Source organism: Cupressus sempervirens, chromosome 11 (genome assembly GCF_028749045.1).
Source record: "Cupressus sempervirens isolate cs-2001-9-10 chromosome 11, ASM2874904v1, whole genome shotgun sequence".
Taxonomy (NCBI): Eukaryota; Viridiplantae; Streptophyta; class Pinopsida; order Cupressales; family Cupressaceae; genus Cupressus; species Cupressus sempervirens.
This window is the reverse complement of record NC_143128.1, coordinates 316,118,931-316,139,013: the sequence shown is the minus strand read 5'-3', so window position 1 is coordinate 316,139,013 and position 20,083 is coordinate 316,118,931.

Genomic DNA, 20,083 nt, shown 5'->3' with positions numbered 1-20,083 from the left:
ATGCAAGCGTCACCATAATATTTAAGTGATGTTTCATAAGCATCATCGGGCGAGTTTGAAGATTTATCCATGACATGTATTTTCAAACTCCTATTTTGAAGGCTTGTGATGATGAGGCAGCTGATAATCTAGAAGGTCCACTAGAAGTAGACTTCCCTTTTTCTTTCTTTAATGTGGTGTTGATTCTGGAGGTTGTTTTTGGCATAAGTGATGTTTCGGTAGTTTGCATATATCTCCACTGCTACTCCCATTTATGGAAACTTGGGTTCATTGTTCCTTCTATGCAATTCGGTGGATTGAAAATAAATATTCTAAATTTATTTTATTAAGAACGATTGCAATTTAATGATGTGCATGTAGATCTCAACTTATATGGCTATTTTAGATTGTGGATTGCAAGTTATCTATTGCTGAAATAATGCTTGTGGAGTGCTTAAACAATGCATGAAATATAAAATGGAAAAAATGATAACCTCTATAAAAGACTTCTTATATATTTAATGGTTTCTAATAGTCTGCAATATTTAAAATTATTGATGTTAAAAAAATTGTTTGTTGTGTGTTTTGTTCTTTCTCTATTTTAGATTCTTCATGTGGCATCAGAGCATAAATAATTTGACATGTTAGAGACAAGAGTATGAAGAGATAAATTATTAGAGCCAGTCAACAAAATCTAAATTATTTGTATTAAAAAATTTATTTCTTTCAATGGGGAAGATAAGAAAAAAGGTAAAGAAAGAAAATGAAAATTTGAATGGTAAATTAAGAAAATTAGAGAAGTGTAATTTAGAATTGGTGGAGAAATTGAAAAAGTTTTGAAAGGAGAGAGATGAATATGTATGTCTAATTGCAAATCTTAAAAAATAATTGAAAAGGGGTGGAAAAGAAAATGTGAAATTGAAAGAAAATTGAATATTGTTTGAGGAAATAAAAAGGTGAATGAAGATTCAAATAAGAAGGTAAATGTTTTGGAAAGAGATATGCTATAATGAAATCAAAGAAATCAATATGTGATGTTGCATGTGATACAGGCAATTTGAGTCCATTTAATACAGATGATATAGACAAAGCTTCTCCAAGTAAGGAGGTTGAAAATGAAGGTAAGAACATATTCACATGTATAGATGGAAATTGTTATGATGATAACAATGGATGTTTTAAGAATAATATTGGCTTAAAGATTATGTAGAAAATAGATTTTAAAGGAAGAGGATTAGGAAAGTGTGGGCAAAGCATGAAGGAGCCCATCTAACCATTTGGAGGTTGAAACATGGAGGCTTTGGATTTGGTAAAAGAGATGGAGCTGATGTTGCAAGTATGAAAGTTCTGAGAAATCGATTGAAAAAGAACATTGTTCTCATTAACCGAGAAAGATATTCTAAAGATAAATGTTGGGGTCTTCAGTCATGTCAAATTTGTGGATTCAAGAGTCGTAGTGAAAAGACTTGTTAGAATATAGATTATGATGGACAATTTATGAAAAAATATATGTAGATTGATTATGGATGGATCAATGGATCCTATTGGAAGAAAGTTACCGGGATGTTAAACATGTTGTACAAACATCAAAGTTTGCATGTGAAATGTGACTGTGGTTGATCAAGGTTCTGATATTTGATTGAAGTAGTTGATGACTACTTATTTTGATTAGCACATGGAAGTTTCATGAGTCTTCTTTATGTTAGAGAAAGGAGGGGAAGATTGAACCTTGTGATCTCTCATAAGAGTGAATAAATAATAAATAATTAGTTGATATGCGAGTCTATAAGGATTTACTAATTAAAAAAATGTACTATGAATTGCATGGGTCAAGATTGAGTACTTTGAGATCAAATAGTGATTCTCTACATCAAGGGGGAGTGTTGACATAAGTGATGCTTTGGTAGTTTGCATATAACTCCATTGTCACTCCCATTTTTAGAAACTTAGCTACATTGTTCCTTCCATGCAATTTGATGGAGTGAGAGTAAACATTCTAAGTTTATTTTATTAGAATAATTTTAATTTTATGATGTGCATGTAGATCTCAATTTATATGATTATTTTAGACTATGGACTGTTAGTTATCTGGTGTTGAAATAATGTCAATGGAGTGCCTTAAATAATACATGATAAATGCATGAAATATAAAATAGAAAAGAATGATATATTTGAGAGGTTGCAACCTCTATAAAAGACTTCACAATTTAATGGTTTTTAACAACTTGCAATATTTAAAATTATTGGTGTTAAAAACTTTGGTTGTTGTGTATTTTGTTCTTCTCCTATTTTAGATTCTTCATGTGGTATCAAAGCATGAAGATTTGGAGATGTCAGAGACAAGAGTGTGGAGCAATGGATTATTACAGCCAGCCAACAAAGGTAAATTATTTGTTTCAATGGGGAAGGATGGGAAAAAAAAAGGTAAAGAAAGAAAATGAAATTTTGATTTGTGAAAAAGATATTTTGAATGGTGAGTTGAGAAAATTAGAGAAGTGTAATTTAGAATTGGTGAAGAATTTGAATTTTTTTTGAAAGGAGAGAGATGAATATTTAAGTCAAATTAAAAATACTAAAAAAAATTGAAAAGGGGTAAAAAGGAAAATGAAGAATTGAAAATATTGTTTAAGGAAATCAAGAAGGAGAATGAAGATTTGGGTAAGCAGGTAAAGGTTTTGGAAAGAGTTAATGAGATATTGAAATCAAAGAAATCTGTTTGTGATGGTTCATGTGATACATGTGATTCGTGTCCATTTAATGCAAATGATATAGACAAATATTTTCTAGGTAAGGTGGTTGAAGATGAAGATAAGAGCACATTTGCACGTATAGATGGAAATTGTAATGATGGTAACAATGGATGGTTTAAGAATAATATGGGTTTAAAGATTATCTGGAAAATGAGTTTTAAATGAAGAGGACTAGGAAAGCATGAGCAAGGAATGAAAGAGCCCATCCAACCCATTTGGAGGCTAAAACATGAAGGCCTTGGATTTGGTAAAAGAGATGGAGATGATGTTGCTAGTATGAAAAGTTTAGAGAGATTGGTTAAAAGAGGGCATTATTCTCATTGTCATTGGGAAGGACATTCTGAAGATAAATGTTGGGATCTTCACCCTTGTTGTATTTATGGGTTGAAGAGTCATAGTGAAAAGACTTGTTGGAATAGAGATTGTGATGGACAATTTATGAAAAATTGTATGCAAATTGATTATAGATGGATCAAAGGATCTTGTTGGTAGACAATGACTAGGATGTTGAAGAGTTTATGCAAAACTCAAAGTTTGCATGTCAAAAGTGATAATTGTGGATCAAGGTTCTAATGTTTGAGTGAAGTAATTGATGACTAATTATTTTGATTGGCCCATGGAAGTTTCAAGAGTCTTCTCTATATTAGATAAAGTAGGGGAAGACTAAGCCTTGTGATCTCTCGTGAGAGAGAAAAATTAACAAACAAATAATTGACTTCTATTAAAAGTGATATGTGAGTCTATAAGAATTTACTAATAAAAAATTGCACTATGAGTTACATGAGTCAAGTTTGAGTACTTTGAGATCAAATAGTAATTCTCGGCATCACGAGGAAGTGTTGACATAAGTGATGCTTTGGTAGTTTGCATATAGCTCCACTACCACTCCCAATTTTAGAAACTCATCTTCATCATTCCTTCCATGCAATTCAATGGAGTGAAAGTAAATATGCTAAGTAAACATTTTATTAAGAATAATTGTAATATAATGGTGTGCATATATATATATATATATATATATATATCAACTTATATGGTTATTTTAGATAGTTACCTACTACTGAAATAATGCTTGTGAAGTGCATTAAATAATGAATGATAAATGCATGAAATATAAAATGAAAAAGAATAATATATTTGACAAGCTAAAACCTCTATTAAAGACTTCATAATGTAATAGGTTTACCAGGCCAGAATATTAAAATTATTGGTGTTAAAATTTATATTTGTTGTGCATTCTTTTCTTTCCCTGTTTTAGATTCTTTAGTTGTAGCCATGCTAAGAGAGACAATAGCACTGGCTGCATGATGATAAAGCAAGTAGTCATCAAAATATTTTGGTACAGTGACTCCATCTGACAAGATTCATGAAAATTTCAACTTACTTTTGTCGAATGGATTTTTATACCATCTCCAGGTTATAAGGGCTTTTAAGGAATTCATTTATATGAGGAGAGGTTTATTCATGTTGATCGATAAGCTCAACTTCTTTTTCAGGCTCATTTGATGATATATATAGTTGGAACATCACTTTTAGAAAAAATAAATTGCAAATGGGTTCTCATTGTCTATGTTGGTGTTTGTTTGGCATCTTCTCATGTTTTTAGCTTGCCAACGAGTTATTGTAACCATGAAAATATGACATTTGGAAAAATGAATGATGGAGTCTCATGATTAGTTGAAGAAAAGATTTGATGATGGGTGAAGGATGGACTTAGGACAAGGAGAAATTTAGACTTGCTTTTACAATGAGGGCAAGGCGTCAAAGATGTTGGATTTTTATGTTGGGATTTAATTCGATTTGATTTGTTTTAAAAAAAATATTTTGATGATGTTTGGAAGAATCTTTTAGATAATATTAATGGAATAAGATCCCACTGAGTATAATGATTTGGATATGGGATAATATCTTTCTTCTACTTGGAGAAAGACTAATGATCTCAAGAAAAAACAAGTGTCACGTAGTGGCTAGTACTTGCCATTAATGAATAGTTTTGAATGAATAGTGAACATTAGTTTTAATTTTGCTCTTTAAAAACTTTCAATGATGCATATTTTTAGTTTAGTTCTAATATCCTTATGTGTATGTTACATTAGAATTGTTATGTATATGTTACGTTGTTTTAAGTAACACTATTTGATTGAGGTTTAATCAAGGGTAATGAGTCACATTTAATGTAAGAATTTAATTTTTGGAATGATGATAATAAGTTTGTCTCAATTTTTTTAGTTTAAGTACAAAATATAATTAGGATATTGTAGAAATAGATTTTGATTTAATTTAAGAATTTTGTAAATTGGAGTTATATTTAATTAAAAATTTTAATTTTTGAAATGATGATAATAATGAAGTGTAAATAGTAAAAAGATTTTGATTTATATTTTCAAAATTAAATATGAGATAATAAAATCTTTGCATGAAATAATTTAAGAAGTAAATTAAAGAAAATTAATTAAAAAAATGTAAACATGTATTGAAATTGCATTTTTCTATTGATAAAATATCAAGATAATGGTATGTTTCTTCAAACTTAGTTGCAAAATAAAGATAATTGTGTTGTCTCTTATTAAGAGAACATTTAACTAATCATTAATTTAACTTAAATATAAAAGAATCTTATCATTTATGTTTCATTAATAAAAAATAAAATATTAATAGTATAAAAAAAGAAAGTGAAAATATTTATCATTTTTTATGGGACATTTTATTCATTTTTCTAACATCTTTAAAACAACACATTACTACTATTTGCTAGTAAATTAGACAAATAATACTTTTATTTCTATTACATTTAAATATCTATGTTAATAATAAGAAGTAAAAATGTTTACAAAATTTCCACTTCAAATTTTAATGTTAATTTTTTTTTTGCTCGGTAAATGGCCTAAGCCTTGATAGATTTTATTAATAACTTAAATAAATATACAAGTATTTCCCAGTTTTGACAGGTACAGGTAGGAAAGAATGGGGTAAGAAAACCTCCTGTCTTGCCCTGGACCTCAGTCCTATATTATACATTAGTTAAAGGGGCATACCCCAGTGATTACATCAAAATATTTTTTAGATTAATACAAATGTCTATCAAAGAGGAATCTGTTAGGAGGAAAGATAATCACCATCTGTCTACATTCACCAACATCAACAAATGTTAAGGGTTAAATGTATCTAAAGACAAAAACCAATTATAATAAGTAGCCACCAGGTCCTCTACTTAGGATGAATTACATGCTGATATTTAAAAAAGGTTATAAATAAATCCAGTTTATTATACTATTAATTAGATCTTTACCATAATTATAAGGTCTATCTTAATTAATATTTTATTGCTGTTCAGTTAATGTTATAATGTTAAAGATTTTGAAATAAAGATAAAGTACAAGTGTGGAACAAGTTCTTTAATCTTTTAAAGATTTAGTTCCCTACTTAATTAGATGAATGAAGGTTTTGTCACCAGTTGAAATGATAAACAGGAATCCAGGGAAAGGCTAACTGAAAATCCATCTATAATGTTAGAGAGTTTTAAGATATCGAAAAAATCTATTGCGAGGGTTACAATTTTAAATTAACATCTCATAAGCTTAATACTTAGTTCCATATAAGATTTGTTTTGTAATTAAACTAGAGACATGCAGAGCAAAAGCCATCTCCACATAGGAAAAGTTGTTTAGAAGCTAGATATATTTTCTATTAATATATGATAGTATGTATAGTAACCACCATAGCCATTGAAAAGATACATAAAATAAAGTGTATAAAAGGCATATTCGCTCAATTATCTAGCAAAAATGACTTATCAACAGAGGCACCCTATTCTAAAATCGGGTGATACAAACCAAAATTTGATTTATGAGAGTATTCATGTTGACCCAAGAGATTATTTAGAATTACTTTTGAAAAACAATTATAACTTCTAATGCTTCATGCAGAGAGCTAGCTGTTGATCCAGGGGGAAATTCATATCTTGACCTACTCCTACTGGTTTTGTCATAGTTTGGAAGACAGAATTCCACTTCCCCCATGTTGTTGAAATCCACATTTGGATGGATATAGGTGTCATATGCCCTCAGATAGCCAGTTAACCAGTCCCTTCCTTGGTCTTTGATGATACCTCTCCATCTCATCAGAAAATTTATGCTTGTCTCCATAAGCGGCCATCCATTGTAAAACTTGATATTATCCCTAATAACCATGCAAGGGCGTCTTGGGCTCCTTTCCAATTCCTAACTGTTGACTTCAAATTCCATATATGCTTCTAGGAGAGGAATGCAGAGCTGAGCATCAATGTTTGCAACAGAAATTTCCAAGCCCACTAACTAGCAAGGATTGAAAATATTGTGGGTGATCCTGATAATATCCCATTTTTCAATTCCTCTCGAGCCAAACAACCTATCCATAGCCCAACTATGTCGTTGTTAGTCTTCCAAGAGTAGTCATAATTGAATACTCCTTCCCCTAATGCCTGATTTACTACTATACAATTCATGTCATCTATGGGCCTCAAAATCCTGTTCCATCGCTCTTGCGTGATTGGCCCACAGAAAGCCATTGTGCAGTTTTCATGAGTGTGAAATAGACTAATATTCGAATCCATTTCTCCCAGCCTACTTCGTTGCCTGGTTTGCAGCTAAACTCAAATGCTGAGAGAACATTTTGGGAAACCCCTAAAATAGCTAATGAGAGATGTGTCAAAAATTCTAGATGCCTAATAATGGGAAGGCATGCGAATGATTAATACAACTCCTCTCAAGATCATCATGTTGAAAAGATAACTAGCAAAAGTGAGGGATTTCCCATAAATAGGTACTCTGTTTGATACGTGTGAGATCTTACTAAATATTGAAGTTGGAAAGAGTATGATTAGTCCCTTTCTAATGTGCGGATTTTTAATGATTGAAAGTTAAGGAATTGATTCCATCAGTTCCTAGATTTGCTAATGTATCGGCCTCTCTATTTCCTTCTCTGAATATATGAGTGAATCTTATATCTTCAAATGCCAATAGAGACTTTATAATATTTTTGAGTTTAGAGTTTAGCACCCAATTTGGTGTGCCTCCTTTACGAAGTGCGTTAATAATGATTTGGGAGTCACCTTCAATTATAAGTTTTTTAATATTTGATTTAATACATAAATTAATTCCTTCTTCTACTGCTTCCAGTTCAACCATATTATTGGAGACTATTCCTAATAATTTTGATCTTTTAATAATCCAATTGCCTGATTCATCACTAATGATACATCCTATTCTTGCTTTCCTAGGATTTCCTCTTGATGCCCCGTCGAAATTCAGTTTCTTCCACCCAGATGGGGGAGGCTCCCATTTTCAAGAAAGTCTAGCAAGGTCATTCTTCTTTTTATAATTTAATGGGGGATTTATTGATAGTGGCCACAACTTTTTAATTTCTGCATCCCAATCAGAGAAGGATCCCTCTTCTCTAGGTCTCTTTCTGAGATCACTGTTCATAACTTTCGAAATTGCTACTTCTATTTTTGAAAATAGATTTGTTTTTGAGAGAGATTGTTCTGAGAAAATTTGGCGATTACGTTCTTTCCAAATTTCCCACATGACTATTGCCGGTGATATATTCCAGAGTTTTCCATAAATTTTCTTAGGATCCTCTTTTGGCCATCCCATCAAATGACCTTCCCAATGTCCTGCTAATGGGGAAGACCAATTGAGTTTCCTTTGTATCCATCTCCAAATTTCCTGAGAGAATTTGCATGAGAATAGGAGGCGATCTATGTTTTCTTCTTCTTCTTTATAGAGGGAACATCTAGATGGTCCTTCAAAACCCATTTATTTAATCCTATCCTCTATTAATATTTTCTTTTGCATAGCTACCCAGAGAAACATTCCTGCTTTAGGAATATTTGCTAGATCCCAACATAGGTTCAAAGGTAGGGTGTTGACATCCCATTAATGTGTGGTTGTTTTTATCCTATATCCATCTCTAAATTTATAGATTCCATCCTTTGATGCTGCCCAGATAAGTTTATCCTCCTTTTCTTTACATGCAATGGTTCGGTTTTTTAGTAATAGTTCCAATTTTTTCTTGTCTTTTGGGTTGATGTCAGTTTTTGAAATTGATTTCCATTTCCATACCTTTCCCCAGTTTGATTCAAATTCCTCTAGGTAGTCTTTGACTTTAGTGCCCCATAGGGTTTTTAGCTGTAATAAAGTTTTAGGGGAGAAGTTTGAACTTATCAAAGGAGGAATTCCATTCCAGGAATCTTCCCAAAACAAAGCTTCCTTTCCATTCCCTATATCCCATGTTAGATATTTAGAAATCAAACTACGATTATTCAGTAGAAAGTTCCAGCCAGCTGATCCTTTGGGGGGAGTATTAATTCTAAAGAATAAGGTTTTATCTAAAGGGTTGAGAAATTTATTGTATAAATTTTTTGCCCATTTCCTATCGCTTTCTTGATATAGTCTCTAGACTTGTTTTGCTCCTAATGCTTTGTTTTGCCACTCGAGGTTTTTGACACCTAATCCTCCATATAATTTTGGTCTACAAATCTTTTTGCAACTGATTAATGCTTCTTTTTTCTTGTCTTCCAATCCATTCCAGAAGAAATTTCAAAGTTTACTTTCTAGATTAGCATTGATTTGTTTTGGAAGATGAGAACATGATAATTGATAAGAAGGGATGGCTATCAATACTGCCTTAATTTTAGTTGCTTTCCCTACCTTGGTTAACCATCTACCTTTCCAGGATTCAGTTTGGTGATCAATTTTACTAATTATATGCTCCCATCCTAGATTATTTTGCTTGTTTTTATCCAGGTAAATTCCTAGATATTTGAATGGAAATTTTCCTTTTTTAAATCCTAGTTTTTGACAGATTAGATTTTCCACTTCAGGTTCAGTATTTAAAAAGATTTTTTTTGATTTTTCAACATTTATCATTTGCCCAGATGCCTTTGAGTAAGTCTTCAGGATGTGTTGCATTTGATCCGCCTCTTCCAATGTACTTATTCCGGCAAGGATTGTGTCATTCACAAATTGTTGATGGGTAGTATTTTCAACTCCTTTAGCGACTTTAACCCTGACAATTTTTCTTTCTCCTTGCACTGCTTTAATAGCCCTTCCAAATGCTTCTGCCATTATGATAAATAGGAAAGGGGAAATGGGATCTCCTTGTCTGATGCCTCTTGAAATATTAAAGAAACCTTCTGGGGTGCCATTGATGAGGATAGAGATTTTGGGGGTTGATAAGCATTGATAAATAATGCTGATCCATTGTTTGGAGAAGCCAAAGGCTTCTAGATTTTTGCATAGAAATCTCCAGTCTACCTTATCGTATGCTTTCTGAATGTCAAGTTTGAGTAACATACAAGGTTCTTTATTTTTTAATGCTGAGTGGATAGTTTCCTAAATGATTGATATGCCATCTAGTATGGATCTACCTGGAAAAAATCTAGTTTGTTCTTCCGAGATGAGTTTGGGCAAGAATTTTTTGAGACAATTTGCTAGAATTTTTGAAAACACTATGTAGATAGTATTGCATAATGCAATAGGCGTAAAGTCTCCTGGTGCAATACTTACTTGCTTTTTAGGTATAAGGGTTAAGAATGTATGATTGATTTCAGTTAAGATGGAGCCTCCTTTACGAGTTGCTTCTAATGCTTTCCATAAATCCTCTCCTAAGATATCCCAACATTTTTGAAAGAAGAAAGCTTGAAAGCCATCAGGGCTCGGGGATTTGTCTGGGTTCATAATAAAGAGGGCGGTCTTGACCTCTAAGAGGGATATATATTCATTAAAGAATTTATTATTTGCCTCTAAGATTAGCTTAGGATCATGTTTCAGCATTTCTTCTTGATCACATTTGTTGGTGGATTCAGAGTCGTTGAGTATATTATGGAAGTATTCAGTAAAAATTTCTGCTATTTCTACTGGATTTTCAGTTTTCCTTTCCTCTAAATTCTTAATTTTGGTTATATTGATATAATTCCTATTGTTAATGGTGCTATTGTGGAAAATTCTTGTATTACGATCTCCTTCTAGGAGCCATTTTTCTCTAGATTTCTGCCTCCAAAATGTTTCTTCTTTTTCTAGGATTTCTTCATATCTTAAAAGATATTCTTTTTCTAATTGATATGATTCATTCCTTTTGCAATAATTTCTTTATTTAATTTACTAATTTTATCTTCAATTTCTAATTTTTCTTTACATATATACTTTTGAAGTGTTGATTGCTCCAATTCAGAATCTTATGTTTTAAGCTTTTGAGTTTAGAGACCAGGCAAAACATTTTAGATCCTTCATACTGATCCTCTTGCCACCAATTTCTGATCTACTCCATGAAGCTTTTGTCTAAAAACCACATTTTCTCACATTTGAAAGGATTTCTACTAGGTTTACTTTGTTCCTCAATTTCCATTTTTACTGGAAAATGATCTGACCCTGCTATAGGTAATATTTCTGATGTTATCAAATTGTCCATAATTAGTTCACCTTTTAGAAGAAATCTGTCTAATCTTTCGGCAATATAACAAAATCCTTTCCTATGGTTATTCCAAGTATAAATTCCATTCTTGGTTTTGATGTCCAAGAGAGAGTCCCTCTGGATCTAGCTTTTAAATCCTTCCATGGCTTTATTTGTTTGACTCATCCCTCCTTTTTTTTCTTCCTTACTTGAGATTGCATTGAAATCTCCACCTATAATGGCTCTTTCCTTTGTCATTGAACTGAGGAAAGAAATGATCTCATTCCAGACTATCTATTTATCATCTGTAGAGGTCAGTCCATAAATATTAATAATTACTATTTGCAGGTTTGATTTTGTGCTAATAGCTCTCATTCCCATCCAATTTGCTTGAGGAGAGAGTAGTTCCATATTGACTTGTCGGGGGTTCCAAATTATTCCAATTCCTCTTGAGGCTCCTTGAGACTGCTTGAATACTAATGTCCATTTTCCCAATTTCTAACTGATTTTTAATCCTTCTTCTTTGCTGAGTTTAGTTTCTTGAATTAGTAAGATATCTGAGTCAAAAAGGTTGAGGTTACGCTTTAATAAGCACTTTTTGCTAGGGGCATTTAGCCCCCTAGCATTCCAAGTTGTTATCTTCATTGCTCCTTGGGAAGGAACTTCCCCTTCCCATTGTTTAGTATGTTAGAGATCTTTGTTTGGTCCTTTACCTGCCCTGCTGCCTCTCTAAGTTCTTTAAGTGATTTCCTTCCACGTTTCTGTTTAGATTTCCCACAATTTGGCATTTTCAGTCCTTCTTGGTTCATTGCAATACCTAATTTGTCAATATTTTGTTCAACCCATACCTTCTCTGTTATTAAGGAAACCTCCCCTTCCTGTACATCCTCTGAGATTATTTCTGTGATTAATTGCTTACTAATTTTCTAATTCTCTCCTATTTCTATTTGGGTGCCCTTTAATTCCTCATTCTCATTGAGGCCGTCTTTATTGATGGGACTTTATCGTTCTTCATTTTCCCACAAGGATTCTATATCATCTGAGCTTGGATTTACTTTTGTGACTGAACCATTATCCTCTCTATCTAAAGAAAACATATCTTTCCCATTTCTAGGAATTTTCCAAAATTTGTACCTCTTTCCTTTTCCTTTCTTTATGATGGTTATATTGCTCCACTATGCTGAGTCTGCTGGCAGAATGTTTACTTCTTGTATATTTTCATTGTTTGGATTAACCATTTCTTGCCGCATTTCTAAAACTTGTTCCATTTTGCTTTCTGTCCTTTTCTCTTTTATTTTAAGTTCATTCAATCTAATGTGAATCGATTCTTCCTTCCTCTTTGTTCCTAGCATATGATTTTCCCTTGTTTCCAATCTGCCTTCCGATTCGAAGTCTTGAATCTCTTTTCCTTTATGTATCTTATGTGAATCTTCTACTAATAGACTCTGGTCAATTAGGTCATTTTGTATTAGTAGGATTTCATGGTAAAGCTGATTTAATTTAACTATATTTGATTCCATTTCTACAATATTTTCTTTTTCTTTCTGACAATCCTTGAAATTCTTGATTTTGTTGAGTGAGTGCTGGTAACTGATCTGCTCTTCTACTTTTTTCTCCCTTGATTTATCCCCATTTTGTTCATTTGTTACTACTTCCATCTTACTATCCAGGGTCCTTATTTCTATAGATTTTCCTCTTTCTTGTGAGGCTGGATTCATTGCAGTATCTTCTTCCTTGCTTTTTGTCTTCTTGCCTAAATTTCTTTTAGTTTTCAATAGTTCTTTAATGTTATTGATAGTTTGAGATTTGGAAAAGTTAACATCTAAAATTTTATGAATTTCTCCTGTGTATTCTTTAAATGTTAATTTATATATGGAATGATTTGTGATAATCTTTCTATTTATAGGTTGATTTTGATTAGATTTAACCAAAACCCTACTCCTATTTTCTTTATTAGGGTTATCTTCAAATTCAACTAAATTTCCCAATGAATTGCCAATTTTTTTAATGGTGGTTCTTTCCATTAATTCTAATGGGATTTCTTTGCATTCCATCCATTTAATCGTTTCGACGCTTTCAATGTGATTTTTATTGAAGTTAGGTAGCCATTTTAGAAGTTTAATATGGTGGCCTTTGTAAAATAGTCTATCAAATTTCAGAATTTCTTCCTTATCCTGTTTAGTTTTACATAAAATAAACCAAAATTTATTTGCAAAAGTGTTAAGGGTACTTACCTTGTCGCCCCATATCATGGTCATGATGCACACTAGCCTGGATCCCTTCCTCGATGGACCATTCCAATATAAATATATGCCTTTATTTTCGTAGTCCTTCCATCTTTTTTCATTATACAGATTGCTTATAATAATTTCTTCATCGGTGGTCTGTAGCTCGGTGTATATTGGTTTAGGACCAGCTTGGATCCTTTCTTTTTGCGCCGATTGATCTCTTTTTTGGTGCAGAGGTATATATACCAATTTCCTTCTGTCCGTATTGAAGATTTTCTTATCTTTCTCATTGGGTTGCTTTGATGGAGCCTTCCAATTAATGTGACAATTTCCCATTCATTTTCCAATAGGGATTGCATTAGCTTCTGATATCCTTTGGGGTTGTTTTGGGAGCTCTTTCTGATGTGGATTCTCCTTTGATTTTGAGCTAGGGTTAGATTTATATTTTTCCATAGAATTGATTTGATGGAGGTATGACTTTTCCTTTGGATTTTTTCTTTTCCCGATATCTATCTTTTTTTGAAAACAGGTCCAGTTCTTCCGACTCCGCACTGTTTGGCAACCATCTTTTATTTGGTGAGATTGATTTTCATAGATTTTTGAGATTCGGTTGGAATGGAGCTGCACAAATGTTGCAAAGCTATTATTGATTGCCTTGTTGGTTACTCCTTTCCTTGTTTTTGATTGCAAGAGGACATCAAATGGATTATTGGTTGCCAAAGAGGGTTGTAAGGAAGTCTTTTGCTAGTGCGTGACTAATTTTGTGAAGGGGCGACTGAGTTTGGAATATAAATTCACATTTTTTGCCATAATGTCAGAGCAAAGCTTTTTTCTTTGCATTATTTATTGAAATTAATTATTACTACTTCAAATTTTAAATTTACCTATAGATAATTTATAATAAATTTAACATTATATTGAGTAATAAATATAATTAATGTATGAGAGTTTGTTTCAATTAAAAAATAAAAAGATGAATAAAACAGATTTTTTTATTTTTTATTTTACAAATAAAAGAAAGATGGTCTATTAGGCTGATAACTATTTAGAGCTATTACCCTTGGATGAACAATTTGTTCTCTTAGCTTCCTAAGATAAAATTGTCCACCTATTATTGCTAATTATTTTAGGTAATTGATTTTCTAGATTTAGATTTATTATTTTGTTTAGAATTAAAGCCCATAGCATAGCATGCCAAGAAAAATGTAGGAGAATCCTTTATTAACATTTAGAAGATATAATATGTATTGATTGTAACATAGCAACTAAATATTATTGATGTTATTATTTGTATAATCATTGAGTTGAAAAGTTTACATTTGGGTAAGTGCACCAAGTTGTGGTGCCAACAGGGGGTATAAGTGGACACCTTTTTTTTGAAATAAGCAATTTGTGAACTTCAACAAGAATTTGAAGATAGCTACACTCAAAATTTTAAGCTATGACAAAAACAAAAGTAATAGTCCTTTGAATCTAGTTTCTAAACTGCTAATTTTTTTTTTAAATGGTTTAGTTTTAGGTCCTCAAAAAAGGGGGCCATAGAAAGTGGTACTATTTGTTCAAAAAAAATGTACCACAGTACAAAGTGTGGCCCCCCTAAAATTTTAATTTTAATTTTTTGAAATTCTTTAATTGCTCTAGTCAAAAGTTACCTAACACTGTATAGTTTATCCCAGATTTTTTGGGTAATTTTATAATGTGTATTTTATTTTTATGAATTTTTTAATTGGACACATCCCATAAACATGAAATATCTGTGTGCTCCCCCTCAAAACGATTGAAAACTAATCTAAAATAAAAACTTTTTTTTTTTCAAAGTTTGTAGAATGGAGTCTAGTTTCTAAAAACCTAAGTTGTTACGAAGTTTGATGAACTAGCTAAAATCTACAACCTAATTAGTACATGTTGGTTTTTGACAAAAAATGGACATACATTCAAAAGAAATTATAGTTGAAAGGATTGAAATAGTTCAAATAAAAAATAAATTATATGGTTATATAGCTAACACAGAGACCTACAATTTCATGTAACCTTATTTTATTGATACTCAACCACGAGGAAACTTGAAGGAGAGCACACAAGAAAAATCAATCATTTTTTGTATGTTTGTAGCAAAACACGTCTCAGACCAGTTTAGAGACTCCAAACATTTGGGTTGGATCCCCAAGAAAAAACCAAGCCTTAGGCTTGGTAGAATTTAAAGCTTTAAATAGTGTAAGTGCGCTATAGTGCGCACGTGCTATTTAAAAGTTTTTAAAATATTGGTCTTAATAGTGCATGCACACACACGATTAAGACCTAAATTTGGAAGAGAGAGGTAGAGTGAGAGGAGAGGGGGGATGGGAGTGTGTGTGTGTGTGTGTGTGTGTGTGTGTGAGAGAGAGAGAGAGAGAGAGAGAGAGAGAGAGAGAGAGAGAGAGTAGGGGATGGGAGAGGGGAGAGAGAGAGTAGGGGATGGAAGAGAGAGGAAGTGTGAGAAAGAGAGTTGGGGGTGGTAAAGAGAGAGAGAGTAGGAGATGGGAGAGGGACAGAGTGAGAGTAGAGGATGGGAGAGAGAGAGAGAGAGAGAGAGAGAGAGAGAGAGAGAGAGAGAGAGAGAGAGAGTAGGCAGTGGGAGAGGGAGTGGGAGAGAGAGAGAGAGAGAGAGAGAGAGAGAGAGAGAGAGAGAGAGAGAATGGGAGGATGGGAGCGTGTGAGAGAGTAGGGGATGGGAGAGGAGAGAGAGGGGATGGGAGTGAGTGTGTGTGAAAGAGAGAGAGTAGGGGATGGGAGAGGGGAGAGAGAAAGAGTAGCCCAAGAGAGAGAGAGTAGGGGATGGGAGAGAGAGAGATAAAGGGAGTAGGTGGTGGGAGAGATAGTGGGAGAGGGAGAGAGATAGAGAGGGGGATGGAAGTGTGTGTAAGAGAGAGAGAGAGAGTAACAGATGGGATAGAGTGTGAGAGTGTGTGTGAGATAGTAGGGGGTGGCAGAGAGAGAGTACAGGATGGGAGAGAGAGATTGAGAGTAGGGGATGGGAGAGAGAGAGGAGGATGGGAGTGAGAGAGAGAGAGAGAGATTAGGGGATGGGAGAGGGGAGAGAGAGAGAAAGAGAGGGGGATGGGAGTGTGTGTGAAAGAGAGAGTAGCCTGAGAGAGAGAGTAGGGGATGGGAGAGAGAGTAGGTGGTGGGAGAGAGAGTGGGAGAGGGAGAGAGAGAGAGGGGGGATGAGAGTGTGTGTAAGAGAGAGTAGGGGATGGGAGAGAGTGTGAGAGAGAGGAGTGGCAGAGAGTAGGGGATGGGGGAGAGAGAGAGAGAGAGAGAGAGAGAGAGAGAGAGAGAGAGAGAGTAGAGAGGGAGAGAGAGAGAGTGAGAGATAGAGTAGGAGGTGGGAGAGGGAGAGAGAGAGGGGGGGGATGGAGTGTGTGTGAGAGATCTAGAGAGTAGGAGATGAGAGAGGAGAGAGAGAGGGGGCATAAGAGTTTCTTTCTATGAAAGAGAGAGAGTAGGGGATGAGAGGGGAGAGAGAGAGTAGCCAGAGAGAGTAGGGGATGAGAGAGAGTAGGTGGTGGGAGAGGGAGTAGGAGGGGAAGAGAGAGAGGGGATGGGAGTGTTTGTGAGAGATCTAGAGAGTAGGGGATGGGAGAGGAGAGAGGGGGGATGGGAGTGTGTGTCTGTGAAAGAGAGAGTAGGGGATGGGAGAGGGGGGAGAGAGAGAGTAGCCAGAGAGAGAGAGAGAGAGAGAGAGAGAGAGAGAGAGAGAGAGAGAGAGAGAGAGTATGGGATGGGAGAGAGTGAGTGAGTGAGAGAGAGAGAGACTAGGTGGTGGTAGAGGGAGTGGGAGAGGGAGAGAGAGGGGGGGGATGGGAGTGTGTGTAAGAGAGAGAATAGGGGATGGAAGAGAGTGTGAGACTGAGAGTAGGGGTTAGCAGAGAGAGAGAGTATGGGATGGGAGAGAGAGAGTAGGCGATGGGACAGGGAGTGGGAAAGGGAGAGTGAGAGAGAGACAGGAGGAGGATGAGAGTGTGTGAGTGAGAGAGGGAGAGAAGGGGATGGGAGAGAGAGAGATTGAGAGAGAGAGAGAGTAGGTGGTGGGAGAGGGAGTGGGAGAGGGAGAGAGGGGGGATGGGAGTGTGTGTAAGATATAGAATAGGGAATGGGAGAGAGTGTGAGACTATGAGAGAGAGAGTATGTGGTGGGAGAGGGAGAGTGAGAGAGAGAGAGAGTAGGGGATGGGAGAGGAGAGAGAGAGAGAGAGAGGGGAGATGGGAGTGTGTGTGTGTGTGTGTGAAAGAAAGAGAGTAGGGGATGGGAGAGGGGAGAGAGAGAGTAGGGGATGGGAGAGAGAAAGAGTGGGTAGTGGGAGAGGGAGTGGGAGAGGGAGAGAGAGAGGGTTATGGGAGTGTGTGTACGAGAGAGAGTAGGGGATGGGAGAGAGTGTGAGAGTGTGAGAGAGAGTAGGGGGTGGTAGAGAGAGAGTGAGAGTAGGGGATGGGGAGAGAAAGAGTAGAGAGGGAGAGAGTGAGAGTGAGAGAGAGTGAGAGAGAGAGAGTAGGGGATGAGAGAGAGAGAGTAGGTGGTGGGAGAGGAAGTGGGAGATGCAGAGCGAGTGAGAGAGAGTATGTAGTGAGAGAGGGAGTGGGAGAGGGAGAGCAAGAGAGAGAGAGTATAGGGGATGGGAGAGAGAGTAGGTGATGGGAGAGGGAGTGGGAGAGGGAGATAGATAAAGAGAGACAGTAGCGGTGGGAGAGGGAGTGGGAGAGGGAGAGCAAGAGAGAGAGAGGGGGGATGGGAGTGTGTGTAAGAGAGAGAGAGTAGGGGATGAGATAGAGAGAGTGAGAGAGAGAGGAGGCGGTGGGAGAGGGAGTGAGAGAGGGAGAGCGAGATAAAGAGGGGATGGGAGTGTGTTTTAGAGAGAGAGAGAGTAGGGGATTAGAGAGATAGAGTGTGAGAGAGTAGGGGGATGGGAGAGAGAGAGTAGGTGGTGGGAGAGGGAGTGGGGAGAGAGAGAGAGAGAGAGAGAGAGAGAGAGAGTAGGTGATGGGAGAGGGAGTGGGATAGAGAGAGAGAGTAGTAGTGGGAGAGGGAGTGTGAGAGGGAGAGCAAGAGAGAGAGGGGATGGGAGTGTGTGTAAGAGAGAGAGAGAGTAGACGATGGAGAGAGTAGGGTATGGGAGAGGAGAGAGAGCAAGAGATAGTAGGGGATGAGAGAGGAGAGAGAGAAAGAGAGAGAGTAGGGGATGGGAGAGGAGTGAGAGAGTAGGGGATGGGAGAGAGAGTAGGTGATGGGAGAGGAAGATAGATAGATAGAGAGTAGCAGTGGAAGAGGGAGCGGGAGAGGGAGAGAGAGAGAGGGAGGATGAGTGTGTGTAAGAGAGAGAGTAGGAGATGGGAGAGAGAGAGAGTAGGTGGTGGGAGAGGGAGTGGGAGAGGGAGAGTGAGAGAGAGAGTGGGTAGTGGGAGAGGGAGTGGGAGAGGGAGGGAGAGAGAGAGGGGGGGGCTGGGAGTGTGTGTAAGAGAGAGTAGGGGATGGGAGAGAGAGTGAGAAAGAGAGAGTAGGTGATGGGAGAGGGAGTGGGATAGAGAGAGAGAGTAGCGTTGGGAGAGGGAGTGTGATAGGGAGAGTGAGAGAGAGGGGGTATGGGAGTGTGTGTAAGAGAGATAGAGTGAGAGAGAGAGAGTAGAGGATGGGAGAGGAGAGAGAGTGAGAGCAAGATAGAGTAGGGGATGGGAGAGAGAGTAGGCGATGGGAGAGGGAGTGGGAGGGAGATAGATAGAGAGAGTAGCAGTGGGAGAGGGAGTGTGAGAGGGAGAGCAAGAGAGAGGGGGGATGGGAGTGTGTGTGTGTGTGTGTGTGTGAGAGAGAGAGAGAGAGAGAGAGAGAGAGAGAGTAGGGTATGGGAGAGAGAGCGAGAGAGAGTAGGGGATGGGAGAGGGAGTGAGAGAGAGTAGGTAGTGGGAGATGGAGTGGGAGAGGGAGATAGATAGAGAGAGTAGCCCGAGAAAGAGAGAGAGAGAGAGAGAGAGAGAGAGAGAGAGAGAGAGAGAGAGAGAGTAGGGGATGGGAGAGGAGAGAGCAAGAGAGAGTAGGGGATGTAAGAGGAGAGAGAGTGAGAGAGAGTAGGAGATGGGAGAGAGAGTGAGAGAGAGAGTAGGTGGTGGGAGAGAGAGATAGAGAGAGAGTAGGGATGGGAGAGGAGAGAGAGAGCAAGATAGAGTAGGGGATGGGAGAGGAGAGAGAGTAGGGGATGGGAGAGGAGAGAGAGTGAGAGAGAGAGTAGGGGATGAGAGAGAAAGTGGGAGAGAGAGTAGGCAGTGGGAGAGGGAGATAGATAGAGAGAGTAGGGGATGGGAGAGGAGAGAGAGAGTGAGAGAGAGTAGGGGATGGCAGAGGATTGAGAGTGAGAGAGAGAGAGTAGGGAGAGAGAGAGAGTAGGATTTGAAAGAAAAAACTTGGGTGATGCTGAAACTCGTAGTGTTGGCCAGTACAAAGTTGCCAACTATCAAATCTCCCTCACCATTCGTCATGGGATTGAACTTTCTATTCCTTTAGCTCTGAGTGACTAGATAAACCCTAGCCCCAAGCTCCTCTTTTTCTATTGAGCACTCAAACATTCTTGAGCACGCCGAACCAAAACATCCCTAGGGGTCACTAAATGCCATAGGGTAACGATATTTGATAGGGCATATCTTGGAGCTCGTGCAAGGTATGATGCAATTC